This window comes from Rana temporaria, chromosome 7 (assembly GCF_905171775.1).
Source record: "Rana temporaria chromosome 7, aRanTem1.1, whole genome shotgun sequence".
NCBI lineage: Eukaryota > Metazoa > Chordata > Amphibia > Anura > Ranidae > Rana > Rana temporaria.
In genome coordinates, this window is record NC_053495.1 from 144,043,958 (window position 1) to 144,061,928 (window position 17,971).

Here is a 17,971-nt window from a genome sequence, read left to right on the forward strand (position 1 = left end):
TATTTTAAGAGGAGAGAAAATGGTACACTGTTATACAATCACTACTGTAGCAAAGTGTAATTTCTTTAGTGTTGTCACATGAAAAGTTATAAAATATTTTCAAAAATGTGAGGGGTGTATTCACTTTTGTGAGATCCTGTGTATACACCACCCCTAAAACTGCTCATTGAAATCAATTGCAGAAGCGGTTAAGTGTCCGAAAAGCACATCTAAAACTACAATAAAGCACCGCTAGTTTTTGCGGCGCTTTACTGCTGGCGCTCACCGTGCTGTCAGTGTGAAAGGGCTATTAAATGTCCTCCTGCGCTCTTGTATGCTCACGCCACAAGATCTGTAAGAATTTACATGGACTTTTCTTCTTTGGCATCAAGATTTTGTGGTCCCCGTGCCACCTGGTCTTATGTTCATACTTTCTCAAGGTATCGCCAGAACATCAAAATAAAAAATTGCGCTCATGGTAAAAGAAAAGTTGAAAATTAAAAAAACTCACCTCTGACATTTTTCACAGTAAAAGAATAAGCATAAATGTGTTGCGTTTTTAAATCAAATAGTCCACATTTCAAAAGTTCAAGTATCACAATCAATATATACAAGAGTCCCAAATAAGTTTAAAAAAATCAGATTTAAAAAAATTTTTTTTTTAAATAAATCTCACTGCTCCACATGCAGATTCACTGTCAACACATGTAAGGATGTACTTTTACAAAAGAGTATGGACCCCCCTATTACAGGAGGTCAAGCAGGCTAATGTGTCTTATCTGGCACTGCTCCAGCATGGAGAACAGAGAGAGGCTGTTCCTGGCAAGTTGTGGTGGTGATGTCAGTTCTCTAGCCGCCTGTATTGGTGGCATGGACCCCAATGAATAGATGAATGCTGTTCACAATCTTTTATTGAATGTACACTGAGGTGCGTGCCAGGATTAATGCCCATGCGTATGTGTGGGCGTCACCTCATTGCCACCAGACAATCTAGAGGCGAAAACTGGGCACCACCTCCCTGGAGCTGCACAATATGCTGAACCTCTCGGGATCAGAGTGAAAATGAAGGCAGGTCAGATTTCCCACAAAGATGTTACCTGACTTGAATGAATTTTGCAGCTCATTCAATAGAAGATTGTATATTGTTCTTGCCAACGACACGGATGGCTTAAAGGGGTTGTAAAGGTTCGTTTTTTATTTTCTAAATGGGTTACTTTAACCACTTGCCCTCCGGGTTAATTCTGGCACTTCTCTCCTTCATGTAAACATCACAATTTTTTTGCTAGAAAATTAATCGGAACCCCCAAACATTATATATTTTTTTTAAGCAGACACCCTAGGGAATGAAATGGTGGTCATTGCAACTTTTTTTCTCGCACGGTATTTGCGCAATCATTTTTCAAACTCCTTTTTTTGGGGAAAAAAAAATGGGTTTCATGAATTAAAAAATAACAAAACAGTAAAGATAGCCCAATTTTTTTGTATAATGTGAAAGATTATGTTACGCTGAGTAAATAGATACCTAACATGTCCCGCTTTAAAATTGCGCACATTCATGGAATGGCGCCAAACTTCGGTACTTAAAAATCTCCATAGGTGAAGCTTTAACATTTTTTACAGGTTACTATTTTCAAGTTTCAGAGTAGGTCTAGTGCTAGAATTGTTGCACACGCTCTAACGCACGCAACGATACCTCATATATGTGGGGTTTGAACGGTGTTTACATATGTGGGCGGGACCTGCATGCGTGTTCGCTTCTGCGCGCGAGATATCGAGGACAGGGGCGTTTTGACATTTTTTTCTTATTATTTTACTTAATTCTTTTTATTTTTACACTTAAAAAAAAAAAAAAATTGGGTCCTTTTTATTCCTATTACAAGGAATGTAAACATCCCTTGTAATAGGAATCACTGTGACAGGTCCTCTTTATGGAGAGATATGGGGGTCAATAAGATACCACATCTCTCCTCCAGGCTTACAAGCATGAAATCGGTGAAAAAAGAATCACCGATCACATGCCGACAGCCGCTTTGTTTACTTCCGGGTACCGGGCGTGACGTCATAACATCGCGCCCGGTCCTCCGACGGTAATAGAGATGACTGTGACCGTCTGGTCACCAGTCATCTCTATGGTTCTGCAGTGGACGCCGACCGACTCGCTCTCAAGGCCCCCGATGGCACGGGAGAGCCCGGAGAAGCACCGGATGGCGAAACTGCCGCTTTGATCGTTCTTATGGTGCAGAGAATCGGCGGCTGAAGACGGGGATATCTGAATGATGCCTGTAGCTGCAGGCATCATTGAGATATCACCGCTCAAAGTGGAGGACGTCCTTGGTGGGAAAGGGGTTAAGCTAGTGCATTGTTGGTTCACTTACCTTTTCCTTTGATTTCCCTCCTAAATGTTTTTTTTTCTTTGTCTGAATTTCTCACTTCCTGTTCCTCCTCAGTAACGTGTTCAGTAAGCTGTTCTAAATTACTTTCCACCGCTCAGATGATGGTGGAAAGCTTACTGAGGAGAAACAGGAAGTGAGAATTTCAAACAAAGAAAAAAAAACATTTAGAAGGGAAATCGAAAGAAAAGGTAAGTGAACCAACAATGCAACAATAGCTTAAAGGAACCTATTTAGAAAATAAAAGATGAACCTTTACAACCACTTTAAGGCTATAGCACAGCCTTACTTGGATCACCATCCTGGAGCAGTGCCACATGGGATGACGGCCTGCTTGACTTCCCGTAATAGAGGGGGGGGGGGTGTCTATACTCTTTGGTAAGAGTATATCCTTACATGTGGTACTGGTGAATCTGCATGGTGTAGGGAATTTTATATATATATATTTTTTTTTTTTTTACTTGTATGGGATGCTTTTGTTTGTGTATTGATTTGGACTCTTGAATATTTGATGTATAGTGCAACATGTTTATGCATATTACCAGAACATGCAATCTTCTGTGGATGCAGCTTTTGCCCACAAGGTTCTTGCAGCAATACTTGTTTTGTAGTGTGTGTGTGTATACAAAAGTTTGACAGTGGCTAATCACCTCAAGGTTAGTATTCAGTTATATTATGTACATTTAGCAAAGAATCCAGACTTTGCTTTTTAAAAAAAATAATAATCATCTACAGCGCTGGCCAGAACCAGCTCCTGAGGGTGTGATGCCACAATTTCACAGCTCTTATGGTGAAGAAACAGTTGGAGAAAAGGGTGCCCCCTTATCCTCTGTGGTGACCTTAAAGTGAATGACCAAGTTCACTATAAGTTCACTTATGTACAGGGTGGATATAAATCAATGATTTATTTTTATCTATATTTTTAGGGGAAAACTTTTTTTTTAAATCGTGTGTGTGTGTATGTATATATGTGTGTGTGTGTGTGTGTGTGTGTGTGTGTGTGTGTGTGTGTGTGTGTGTGTGTGTGTGTGTGTGTGTGTGTATATATGTATATATATATATATATATATGTATATATATATATATATATATATATATATATATATATATATATATATATATATATATATATATATATATATATATTCTGGTTTATTTTAAAATGCTTTTGGCGTAAAAATCTATCGGGACAGAACAATTGCTCTTTAACCACTGGCCTGGAAGAATTTACCCCCTTAATGACCAGAGCTTCTTTTTTTTTTGCAATGCAGCACTGTGTTGCTTTAACTGCTATAAACAAAAAAAGACAGACAATTTTTAAAAAAAAACTATTTCTCTTTTTGCTATAATTAATAAATTCTTCCTCAGTTTAGGCCAATATGAATTCTACATTTGTTTGGTTAAAAAAAAAAAAAAAAAAACTCAAGCGTATATTGATTGGGGATAGATTTATGGCATTTTTATTGGCAGCGATCTGTTTTTTTTTTTTTTTTTTTAATAATCGTGTCAATGGGACCATTGACACTTGTACAGCGATCAGAGCTAAAAATAGCCGCTGATTACTGTATAAATGTTACTGGCAGGGAAGGGGTTAACACTAGGGGTCAATTAACCACTTAAGGACCGCCTCCTGCACATTTACGTCGGCAGAATGGCACGGCTGGGCACATGCACGTATAGGTACGTCCTGTGCTAGTACCCAGCCGTGGGTCCCGCGGACACGATGGAGTTCCCCGATCGGTCCCCGGAGCTGAAGAACGGGGAGAGCTGTGTGTAAACACAGCTTCCCCGTTCTTCACTGTGGCGGCGTCATCGATCGTGTGATCCCTTTTATAGGGATACACAATCGATGGTGTCACACCTACAGCCACACCCCCCTACAGTTGTAAACACACATGAGGTCACACATAACCCCATCAGCGCCCCCTGTGGTTAACGCCCAAACTGCAATTGTCATTTTCACAGTAGACAATGCATTTTAAATGCGTTTTTTGCTGTGAAATGACAATGGTCCCAAAAATTTGTCAAAATTGTCCGATGTGTCCGCCATAATGTCGCAGTCGCAAAAAAAATTGCTGATCGCCGCCATTAGTAGTAAAAAAAAAAAAAAAATAATTAATAAAAATGCAATAAAACTATCCCCTATTTTGTAAATGCTATAAATTTTGCACAAACCAACCGATAAACGCTTATTGCGTATAGGTAGAAGAATACGTATCGGCCTAAACTGAGGGGAAAAAAAATGTTTTTTTTTTATATATTTTTGGGGGATATTTATTATAGCAAAAAGTAAAAAATATTGATTTTTTTTTTCAAAATTGTCGCTCTATTTTTGTTTATAGCGCAAAAAAATAAAAACCGCAGAGGTGATCAAATACCACCAAAAGAAAGCTCTATTTGTGGGAAAAAAGGACGCCAATTTTGTTTGGGGTCCACGTCGCACGACTGCACAATTGTCTGTTAAAGCGACACAGTGCCGAATCGCAAAATCTGGCCGGGTCCTTTAGCTGCATTTAGACAGGATGGGCTCCCTAGAAAATAACAGACCACTGCTGCTGATCACTGGGAGCAGTAGATTACGGTCATGTCACTAGGCAGAACAGGGAAATTGTTTACATAGGCATCTCCCCGTTCTGCCGCTCCGTGTCATGATGGTGGGCATAGAGTCCGCAGGCGCATGCGCTTGCTAGCCTGCGATAAAAAAAGGGACATTTGCGCAGCCGTGCCATTCTGCTGGCGTACATCGGTCCAAAATTATGTTTTGAATCAAACATTTTTACTAGTGATTAAAATTTTAAGTTAATTCCCTCCCTTTACAAGAGAATACATTTAGTTCCTCTGATCTTTTCTTCTATTGAAACTCTTCCATGCTGCTCATCTCTTTGGTTCCCCTTCTCTGCATGTTCCCCAGTTCCCTGATTATCACTTTTGTGAACTGGTGCCCAAAACAACTGCATATTCCAGATGAGGTCTTACTGATGATTTGTACAGGAGTAATATGATCTCTCTTTCTCTCTGGAATTTATACCTCTCTAAATACGAGAGGATTTTTACATGCTTTAGAAACTGGGCTTGGCATTGCATGCCAATATTAAGCTTATGATCTACCAGAACACGCATCCTTTGCCACCATTGATTCCCCACAGTTGTACTGCCCCCTAGTATGCACATTCTTAGCCCCCAAGTGCATAACTTTACATTGATCAACATTAAATCTCATTTGACACACAATTGCCCAATTAATCTCCCTGGGGGTAATAACTTAAGATTGTCATTGTCCATAGCAACCAAAGAGTGTCCCTTTATGTCTAAAGTGGTTTGAGACTAGCTAGAAAACAGCGATGATAAATAAGAACACTTGCAGAATTGAGCAATAGTGGGGAAATTAACTTTATTATAATTATATCTTTTTTTTTATAGTTATTTGTTATAATTTTACGTTTCAAACTTTATGATACCTGGGATGTCTACTAGACTCTTGTTTGGACAGATTTAAGTGTGTTATTACTAAGAATTACAGGCCTAAAATACAAAATGCCAAATTTGTACCGCTTTGAGATGCAAAAATCTGAAAATCATACCGTCAGGGTGGTTAAACAGTGCATTGAGGTTGGCTTTTAAGTTAAAGACATCCTGGAAGGGCATTATTCCACTGCGTAGCTTGGTGTCATCTGCAAACACTGAAATGGTACTTTCAATCCCAGACCCTATATTTATAAATATATTAAAAAGTAAGGGTCCTAACTCTGAGCCTTGGGGAACACTGCTAACGACCTAGACCATTCAGAGTAAGAATCATGTACTTCAAGATATGAAATGGACAGGCAACTCAAAATCCCCCCCCCCCCCCCCAAATACAGATTTTTTAATAAACGTAGTGTTTTAGGCATATCAAGTAGAAGTCGGTTAGAACTTGATCTTTCCTGTAACCATGGTACCTGGGCCCATTCTGTATATGGGCCTGAACACATCACATAGTGGTAGTCCAGATTATTTATGCTTTTTAAACCAAATAGCAAATTTAAGTGTATTTCCACTGAACAGCAGGTGTAATTGGAGATAAGACAGTGGGTTCAAGTCATCTCAAATGTAGTGTGTTTTGAGAAGGAGCGGTAAAGCACAATCGCTATGTAAGAAACACAACCCAGCAATCAAAAACGGCAACTGTGGTTACATCAATCTACAAATATTATAATAATAATAAAAAAAAAAAAACGAAGTACATCTTAATGTATGTTAACCACGTCTTTCCCAGAAACATTGGCTGACCAATCACTAGGATATTTTTTGCGGTTCAGCATTGCGTCGTGCAACGTTGTACCCAAACAAAATTGACGTCGTCCTCCCCACAAATAGAGCTTTCTTTTGATGGTATTTGATCACCTCTGCGGTTTTTATTTTTTGTGCTATAAACAAAAATAAAGCGACCATTTAAAAAAAAAAAAAATCCTAAATTTTGGCCGAAATCTGTATTCTGTGCCCGCCGTGTGCCTCGTGAGTGCGCTTGCAAGTCCCGGGAACTCGATGTTCGCGGGCGGCCCGCGATTGTGGTCGGCAAAGGCAGAACAGGGGGATGACTTTTGTAAACAAGGCATTCCCCTATTCTGCCTAGTGACACTGTCACTGATGACTGTTCCCCGTGATCGGGAACGGTCATCAGCGACGTGTCGCGTGTAGCCATGCCCCCTAACAGTAAGAATCACTCCCTAGTACTGACTTAACCCCTTCAGCGCCACCTAGTGATTAACCCCTTCACTGCCAGTGTCATTTGCACAGTAATCAATGCATTTTTATATGTGAAAATGTGTCGTGTCAGATGTGTCCGCCATAAAGTCACAGGCATGCTAAAAATCGCTGATCGCCGCCATTACTAGTAAAAAAAATAATAAAAATGCCATAAAACTACCCCCTATTTTGTAGATGCTATAACTTTTGCGCAAACCAATAAGTGCTACATTCACTTATTGTGATTTTTTTTTTACCAAAAATGTGTAGAAGAATACATTTCATGAGCTGTAAGCCATAATCATCACAATTATGACAGATCACGGCTTGAACTACCGTATTTATCGGCTTATACCGCGCACTTTTTTGCCCTGAAAATCAGGGCAAAATCGTGGGTGCGCGGTATACGCTGATGCCCGCGCCGAGTTTTGAATACTGCGCCGTCATATACCGAGCGCAGTACACTCGGGTATAGTCGGGCAGTCTCGGCTCCTTCCACGCTCACGTCCTGGACGTACAGAACGTCAGCGCGAGAGTTGCCGAGCATTGCCGACAATACACGAGTGTACTGCGCTCTGTATATGTCGGCGCAGTATTCAAACTCGGCGCAGGAAACGAGCGGGGAGGACACCGCAGAAGGACGCCACACCCGAAGCCGCAGAAGGACGCCGGACCTGACGAAGAGGACACCCGAAGCCACAGAAGGATGCCGGAGCCGACGAAGAGGACACCCAAAGCCGCCGATGGACGCCGCGCAAGACACCAAAACTGTAAGTACAAAAAAACTTTTTTTCCACAGGATTCGGGGGAACTTTAGGGGTGCGCGGTATACGCGGGAGCGCGTTATACCGCGATAAATACGGTATCTTGCTCTGCTCCGCGGACCAGTTTCCGCGGACATGTCCGACCGTGTGTAGGGCCTACCGGACCGGATTCCTTGGCTAGCGGACAGGTTTCCAGCGGACAAAAGTTTCTTAGCATGCTAAGAAACTTGTCCGCTGGAACCATGTCCGATGGTCAGTATGACTAATCGGACATGTCCGCTGGTTATGACGTATAACCAGCGGGCCGAAATCCCGCGTATGTGTCAAATTGATTTGACGCATGCGTGGAAGCATTGAACTTCCGCGTCAGAGAACGTCGGTGTCGTATACGTCACCGCGTTCTCTGTCCGCGGGGATTTTGGTCTGATGGTGTGTACACACATCAGACCAATACCTCCCAGCAGACATGTCCGATGAAAATGGTTTTCATCGGACATGTCTGGCCGTGTGTACAAGGCCTCACAGTTCTTAAGTCCATATTCTAGTATGTGGTAATAACCAGTCCTTTAAAAGAGGAGAGGGATGGTAGGTGGCAGCTGTCCTCAGAGAAAGCCGGCTCTGCAAGGGGAAAACAGGAAGTGCCACCTAAGTGCAATATGTTAGTCACAATTTATTGGGTTAAAAAAGAAATGCACTTACAAACATGTATAAAAAACAGGCTCATCTGTGTGCTGTAATCACAGTGCGGTCCGGTCTCAGGTGCATCCAGGCTCACGGGTAGGCAGAAGAGTGTAGAAATTCATCCTGTAGTAATGTTTACTGTGGAAATGACAGTTGCAGTTTGGGAGTTAACCACAGGGGGCGCTGAAGGAGTTATGTTTCACCTAGTGTGTGTTTACAACTGTAGGGGGTGTGGCTGTAGGAGTGACGTCATCGATTGTGTCTCCCTATAAAAGGGATGACACGATCAGCCACCACAGTGAAGAACGGGAAGCCGTGTTTACATGCGGCTCTCCCCGTTCTTCAGCTCCGGGGACTGATCGCAGGACCCCAGCGGCAAACGGGTCCGCGGTTCCCGCGGTCCTGGAGCTTCGGAATGGGTCGCGTGCGCGAGCCCGAGCCCGCGACCCAGTAATCACTGTCCCTGGTACAGTTTCTTCTGAGACCGCAAAATTGGCTACGATGTATATTATTTACCCACTTCGGATGATGGCAACTGTTGAAGTGGATGAAGGAGCTGCCCGCAGTAGGTTTCACATAGTTGCGGGCAAAAAGAGACCCTTCATGGTGGCATAGCTCAAGATCTAAAAAGGACAATGAGTGCTGATCAGATACATGGGTAAATGACAATCCTAAATTATTATTATTATTACAATAATGGACAAATGACTCAATATCTTCAGACAACCCATCCCATATTATGACCACGTCGTCAATGTATCGACCATAATACACAATATGGGAGGCAAAGGGATGGTCAGCAGAAAGATATAGATGTTCCCAATAGCCCATTGTCAAGTTAGCATAGCTAGGTGCAAAATTTGCCCCCGTAGCTGTCCCATTAATTTGCAGATAATGTGTATTGTTAAAATCAAAATAATTTAATTATGTTTAAGACAAAATGTTAAAGCTTCTAAAATGAACGAAATTTGTCTAAAATTGATAAGTGGGTCTTTGGATAAAAAATGTTCAGCTGCTCGAAGACCAACATCGTGAGGGATTGAAGTATACAGGGATGACACATCTAGGGACAACCACCAATATGTGGGTTGCCAGGTGTATGGTTTTAACATACCTAAAAGATGGGGCCCATCACGAATATATGATGGTACATTTTCAGCCAAAGGCTGCAAAAATTGATCTATATAGACTGAGAAGCCACTGGTGACACTATCCATTGATGCAACTATAGGACGTCCGGGGGGGTTTACTAAGACTTTTATGCACTTTAGGTAAGTGATAAAAGTATGGAGTGCTATAGAAGTTTTTCTTAATAAAATTGGCCACTCTCCAAATGTAGCTTTTTTTTTATGGTTGTGGCCAAAAAGCTAAATTTTGGTCTTATCACTCTAAATGACATTGTGCCAGAAGGTTTGAGGCTTGTCTCTGTGCTGTTTGGCGTATTGTAAGCGGGATACTTTGTGGCATTTGCATAGTAATGGCTTTCTTCTGGCGACTCAACCATGCAGTCCATCTTTCTTCAAAGTACCTCCTTATTGTGCATCTTAAAAAAAAACACATGTTTTAAGAGAGTCCTGTATTGCACCTGAGAAACAAAAGGGTGGTCGGGTGGTGTATTTGCATCGATGCCAAGCCGCATCCAGTAATATAATGAAAACAAGAAGATGTACCCCTTTAAGCGGACTTTTAAGGCATAGGTATCTATACAAAAAGCGTACTAGAGAATGTATAAAGTATAACAAACGTATTTATTAAATATAGCATATAAAAAAACATGGTTTATAACAAAAAAACTGTATATGGAATGTATACAGATCTGTCGGCTACTGCTATAAAATGGAGTGTGCAGTCTGATGGGAAGAGTTCTCAAACTGAGGCTTAAAAGGCAGAAACACCACTGAAGCAGTGTAGAGTGAGAGCCCTGGACACGGCTTTACCCATGTACTCCACTGATTACATAAGCAGGCTTGTACAGAGTATTTCTTGGTCAGTAAATATATACAGTCCCTCCCCTCTTGTAGACTGGAAGATTTGATGGGTAGATTAGTTCACCCACTTTGGATCCTACTTTCAGTCAGATAGTGACAATTTGAACTTGCATCCTCTTTAATGGTGTTTGTGTGAGTTTGTGCTTAAAGCGAGACAGGCGGTGTGGTATTTTTCCTGCTAAGGGTAGGGACCAGAGAGCAGATTTGGATAGCTGGAAATGGATAAATTTCACTGATGTTCGAGTGATTAATACTTATTGAATGATAGGATTCCCTGAGCCACCCCGAGATGGTGACACAAGAAACTGGTGCACCGTTATGGGGTCCATCTGGGACTACAAAAAGAGAACCTGTGTTCCAAAAAGAAGCCGTGGCTGAGAGACCCTCATGGCCCAAATCACACTCAGACAATTGCAGGAAATTTCATTTTCGTGAACTAGAGTCAGAGGGACAGAAGAACAAACTGCCCTAATTGATGTGAAAGGCAGAAAGTACTTTAGAGAAGAAGAAAGCCTTGGGCCTCAATACCACCTTGTCCCTGTGCAGAGCCATAAAAAGGATCCTTGTTGGATAGGGTCACCAGTTAAGACACTCTCCTCACAGAGGTGATGGCTACATGAAAACCATCTTGTGAGTCAGGGTAGATGGAGGAAAGATTTAATAGATTTAACCCTACGTTTCTGAAGCGTAGAGAGAACCAGTACTCAAGATTTCACAAGGGAACAGAGGTATGGTGCTACATGGAAGTCCCCCTGTACGAAAGTCATGGGCTGCTTTCATACAGCTGTTTCGTAGAGATCCACTTGTCAGTTTTTCAGGCATTTCAGAACAGATACCCAATATATCAGTCTTGTTTGGGTAGATGTAAACGCATGTCCATAAAACAAAGGCCTTTACATCTGCCTGCCCATTAACCTGACATGTGTCTCAGGCTAGGTTCACATATGAGCACGCAGCGGCTCACAGCAGGAGTCCAGTGCATCCTCGTTCAGTGTTTTAGGACCATGGACTTAGAAAAAAGTGACAAAAAAGACAAGGGGCTAGATTCACAGAGAGATACGACGGTGTATCTCCTGATACTCCGTCGTATCTCTGACTTAGGCTGGTCGTATCTATGCGACTGATTCATAGAATCAGTTACGCATAGATATGCCTAAGATCCGACAGGTGTAACTGTGTTACACCGTCGGATCTTAACTGCAATTTAAAAATGGCCGCGGGGGGCGTTCTCGCTGATTTACACTGAGAAATATGTAAATCAGCGAGATACGGCAATTCACGAACGTACGCGGATCCGACGCAGTGTTACGACGTTTCCGTAGCGGTTTTCCCGGCGTATACTTACCCCTGCTTCTATGAGGCGCAGCCAATGTTAACTCGCCTGATTTAAATAGTTCACTCCCCCTAGCCGCGGAATTTGAATTCCGCCGGGGGATTTACGATCCGCCGCCGCAAGTTTGGAGGTAAGTGGTTTGTGAATTACCCACTAGCCTCTCAAACTTGCGGCAGCGGATCTTAAATCACATAGATCACGCGGATCTAAAGATCCGCTGATCTATGTGAATCTGGCCCAAGATGTCTAATGGTGAGCTGTATTTACCCCCACCTGTACTGGGGGGACGTATACACATATACACCCATTTGTTAGACTGTCACTCCTATATTCAATGGTCCTGGGAAAAAGATCTTTCTCATAGCAACCCAGTGTTTCATCTATGCAGTCTATACATGGAGCAAACTACACTATGGCTTTCTTTCTGTGTGGAACGCCTGTAACAATATATTGCACGTTATCTTATTGGAGCTAAAAAGCCTGAACTCTCTACACATATATACCATCAAAATCAATCTACCCAGTGACGATTTTGCCATCTCCATTCATATATATATATTTTTTATTAGTTAGACTGTTATGAGAGGATTACTCCTGCAAGAGGGATGCGAGATGTGTATGGCTGGTTGTGGTGGGCACCTGTGTTTGTCTAAATTTTAACTAAATGGGGTAGAGGTGGGTGTATTTATTTAATATTTTGCTAGCTTAATGTGGAAACTCAATAAAGAATTTTAGTCCCTTAATTCTGGATGAATTTAACTTTTGGAATATTTTTTCCTCCTTTTTTCTTATATGCTTAATTTATTCAGAGGAATACACCCCCGGGGTTTAACTTCCTAGGTACCCCTCGTGATAGTTTAATAGATCATGAATGGGGGGGGGGGGTTGAGCATCACTATTTAATGCATACCCCTATCTGGTCTTGACTAAATTGGATGAAGTTACGGTGTCTCGTGTTTTTGTTTCTTAACCACTTAAGACCCGGACCATTATGCAGGTAAAGGACCTGGCCAGCTTTTGCGATTCGGCACTGCGTCGCTTTAACTGACAATTGTGCGGTCATGCGATGTGGCTCCCAATCAAAATTGGCGTCCTTTTTTTCCCCACAAATAGAGCTTTCTTTTGGTGGTATTTGATCACCTCTGCAGGTTTTATTTTTTGTGCTATAAACAAAAATAGAGCGACAATTTTGAAAAAAAAATATTTTTTACTTTTTGCTATAATAAATACCCCCCAAAAAAAGATATATTTTTTTTCTCAGTTTAGGCCGATACGTATTCTTCTACCTATTTTTGATAAAAAAGAATCGCAATAAGCGTTTATCGATTGGTTTGTGCAAAATGTATAGGGGATAGTTTTATGTCATTTTTATTAATTTTTTTTTTACTACTAATGGCGGCGATCAGCGATTTTTTTTCGTGACCGCGGCATTATGGCGGACACATCGGACAATTTTGACACACTTACCCTCACGTCAGGAGTCACTCTTCTCAATAATCGCACATACAGCCCACAGGAACTCCCTTTGTCTACAGAACTGTACAGTATACTCAAGCTCTTGAGTTGTTCCTTCTGAGCTGTGCTCTATCAACAGTGTGCCCGAATCTGGTGTGTATGGTTACTGGGTTTTGTATGTGTGATGCGCAGCTGCGATTCCCACGATTTTAATTGACAACGTTGTCTTTTTAATTGTGATACCACTCTGTTTATCTGCCACTTTTTTCTATGTTTTTTTGCTGCTTATTTTTCTACCTAATAAAATTCATTGTTTTTTCCAGAGTGTTCTAATATTGGTCTTCTTTGAGGGAACTTTATTCTCTCGTTTTGTTATATGCGTTTGACCTTTAGAACTGCACCCCTTATGGATGAAACTGGAATAGCTCTATTGAATTATCCATAGATATAATACTATTATCTCCCCCCCCCCCTTTCTTTGTTTGGTTGATCCAGGCTAAAAACCACATTTTTTTGTACATGCCCCTTGGACTATTCTTTGGTCCTTTTTTTGCCTTGCGATCCCATTGCAGCATTACTATATAACGATATTTGCCGTTTGATCAAGAGTGGTCTGAATATTTATTCATATTGATTTTTTTGAGTGTATTTATCGCATACATAATTCATGATGATTTGGATAATGAGATTGAAGCAGCCTTTTCTATTGGTGGAGACCAAGTAGATATAGATAGAGAACCAACCAAGAAACTATTCAAAAATTACAAAAAACTGATGATAAAGTTTCTGAATAGAAAGTGGGATATTTCTTCATTAAATTCCCACATTTCTAATAAAATTATACCTAGAGGTCTTTGTGGGAGAAGTTATACCCACAGAACATCTTCACACCCTTAGGTTTCTTGAACTATGGAAAAATTAATTTCTAAATAGGGGACTTATACTGATGCGACTTATTGTCGCCAAAGAGGAACTCCAGTTAGAAGAATTACGTGTAGATCTTGAAATAAGTGCTAAACTATTAGAACCTCATAAAGATGATCCAGATTTCGGATCAAAAAAGAGATAGAAAGAATTCAGAAGAACATAAAATATACAAAACAGGAAACATTTAAACAGAACCTAGCAGATTGGGAAAGTGGTGATATCTTTTATCCAACCAAACAACTCAGAAGTAGGAGCCAGTCAAGAAATTGTAGACAGAGACAGCATTCCCAAAAAACGGCGACCTCAGCCTCAGACCCCATTCAAACCAAAAAGAAACACAAGGAAGGAGGAAAAGGAGACATAGAAGGAAAAGGAAAGGAAAGGACAGGGAGCCAGAAAGAAGTCGAAGGAGTGGGAGACTGAGAAACCAGAAGAGATACTAAATATTCATCCTTCTGACCAAATGGATGATCATAAAATTGTGAACTTGAGTTTACACTCAACCAAGATCATATTAATCTTCTACAGAAATTACTTTCTTTCTCACCCACTTCCCCCATGAATGAGTTTGAGGTTTTTAAGGACATCAGCCTCTACCTGAGGAAGGTACTGTTCAAACTTTGGCATTCCAAAATACAAGATACTAATTTCATACCTGAAGAAAATCTGGATAAAAAAGGAGACTGAGGCAATCGAGAACCTGATGTCTCTATTGGATGGTAACATGGATGACGACTCTGAGGGTGATACCAGTCACCCCATTAGACAAAATGCCAACTTGAGAATTAAGTCTACTAAAATGCCTCCTCTGTCTAAACATAAATGGCTTAAATTATTCTTAGACCTTGTCCAACAAGACCTTGGTAAGGTCAATTGGAACTGGGTTGGTTAAAATAATTTAACAGAAGCAGAGAGAAAAGCCCTATGTGAACTAGAGGAGGCACCGGACCTGGTAATCAAGAAAAGCGACAAGGGGGGAAATGTGGTTCTGTGCGAAACACTTTATGAAAATTAATCCTTAAGACTACTTGGTGATGAATCCACATATAAAAAACTGCCCCGAACTCCATTTCCCTTTCCATCCCAACATTTTACATTATTCCTAAACTGCACAAATCACTTACATCACCCCCTGGAAGACCGATTGTCTCAGCTATAAAGGGACCACTTGAAAAAGTAGGTAAATATGTTGACTCCCTGATTAAGGATCTGGTAAATACACTGCCTTCCTTTGTCAGAGACAGCAGGGATGTGCTGCTTAAACTTTTACATATTTCCCTCCCTGAAGGTGCCCTACTTGTTGGGATCGACGTTGAGAGTTTGTATACGTCGATTCCCCACCAATGGGGCCTTGCTACTACCAAGTACTTTGAGCAGCAGTACCTCTAGATGGGGGCCCATAATGAATTTGTTGTGGAACTTCTGGAGCTTATGCTTAACAACTTCTTTCAGTTTCTGGGGAAGTATTACCAACAGTTTAGAGGTACCAGCATGGGGGCACCGTGGGCCCCGTCTTATGCATGCCTCTACCTCGGGGTTACTGGGAGGATGAGGTTGTTTTTAAATCCTCCATGTGCCACAGTTGTCTCTGGCTGAGGTACATCGATGATGTCCTGATGGTGTGGGATGGTACTGCCGAACAGCTGGAGGAATTCATGTCCCAATTCAACCATAACCCTAGGAACATTAAGCTCACCTACACCCACCATGCTGAAATGCTATCCTTCCTGGATCTACAGCAAGCCGGGCGTGTGATAGTGTTATTACACAAACTTTTGCAAGGACACAGCTGCCAATACCCTTCTCTTAGCTCAGAGCCATCACCCAAAATCTCTCATTAATGGGATACCCACTGGACAGTTCCTTAGAATTCGTAGGAACTGTTCTGAGGATAACCAGTTTCTACAAGAATCTGCAGATATGTACAAACGCTTTAGGGAAAGAGGGTACCCACACCATTCGCTCCAAAAGGCCAAAAACAGAGCCCTAAAAAGTTCACAGCAAAGCCTTCTAATACCTCTGAAAGTTCCTAAAAATGAAACAGTAAATGATGAAAAATCATTCCCTAGGATTATTACGAGATTTGGATCGCAATGGACGGAAGTCCAAAACATTCTCAATCGACACTGGCACATTTTGAGTTCTGCCCCCGATTGCTGATAAAGTGGGACCTAGATCGCTACTTACAGCCAGGAGGGCACATAATTTAAATGATGCCTTAGTAAACTCAGAGTACCTATGGTAGCTATGACTAAGCATTAGTTCTTAATGCGAAACGCGTCAGCTGTTCTCCCCACTGTATGCTGTGCATTTTTCCTTTTAAATAAAGAGCACGTCTTCTTTTAAAGACCTACTTGGAGTGCGGCTGTCCATCTACTTCCTTAGCTGCACAGAGTACAAACGGACTGAAAATAAAAACTGGCTTACTAGGAAAAAAACTTCCTGGCATGCACGCCTGCGGGCATTGTAGCATTTGCAAATTTGTCCACAAAACCAATGTGTTCGCCAATTCTGACGGTGATAAGGATTACAAAATTAAACAATTTATAAACTGTTCAACTACTAGAGTAATTTACATGCTCACTTGCCCTTGTAATAAAATCTACATGGGCAAATCTAAGTGACAGTTACGCATCAGAATTGGCGAACACATTGCTAGCATTAAGGACGATGATCGCCCTATCCCCCTACACTTCGCCCGGTTCCATAAGGGTGATTCTACTGGGCTTTCTGTTAAGGGGATCTATGTACTTAATCTACCCCCCAGAAGAGGGGACTTTGACACTATCCTTCAAATAGTAAATCTACATTTTTTCCTTCTGAAGTCGATGGTGCCCCTAGGCTTGAACACAGAATGTAGTTTACAGTCTTTTCTGGAGAAATAAAATTCCACCGCATAACTTCTTTTCTATTTTTGGTTCTGGTCTGTGCCATAACCATATGACCTTCCATACTGATGATATCAATGGGCCACGGTTTAATGATCAGTTAATACATAAAGTGCTCACTGAGGGCCAGTCCTATTCCTTTTACTTTCTGCTGTCTATATAGTTTCTTATACTTAATTATCTACCCATCTACTGGTATCACCAGCGAAGACTTATTGAGAGTTTCCCCTGTTGATATAAACTCATTATTTATGTACACGTGTATGTATGCACATGGGTGCATGTATGTATGTATGTATGTATGTATGTAAATATATATATATATATATATATATATATATACACACACATACATACACACACACACACACACATATATATATACATATATACACACACACACACAACTTACGTGTATACGTTTCTATTTAATCCACTATTATCTACATATATTTATTATTATTATTTTCTTTGATCATTATTATTTTTTGATTCATATTTATTCTTAACTTTATTCCCTTCTTGCCGTGGTTCCATCTACCTATGATTAATGATGCTCTGCTGATTGCCAAACAGACTAGTTTATTCAGCCCTCAAATTTTCTACTCGCCTTTTGCGAGTGGAAAATTGTTTCTGGCGAGGAGCTGGGTTGCCTAGGAGGGGGGACACGAGTACCGCCGGCATGCAGGATTGATCGGGAGCTGTTCTCCCATCGATCATCCTAGGGGAAGAGAGCATAAGGAAGAGAAAAGCCACGGGGATTACAGAACGAATAGCCGGCTGTTACAGCCAAGTTCACATTACAATTGCTTCCTCTCTGCTCCGCTCGTGGTTACACATA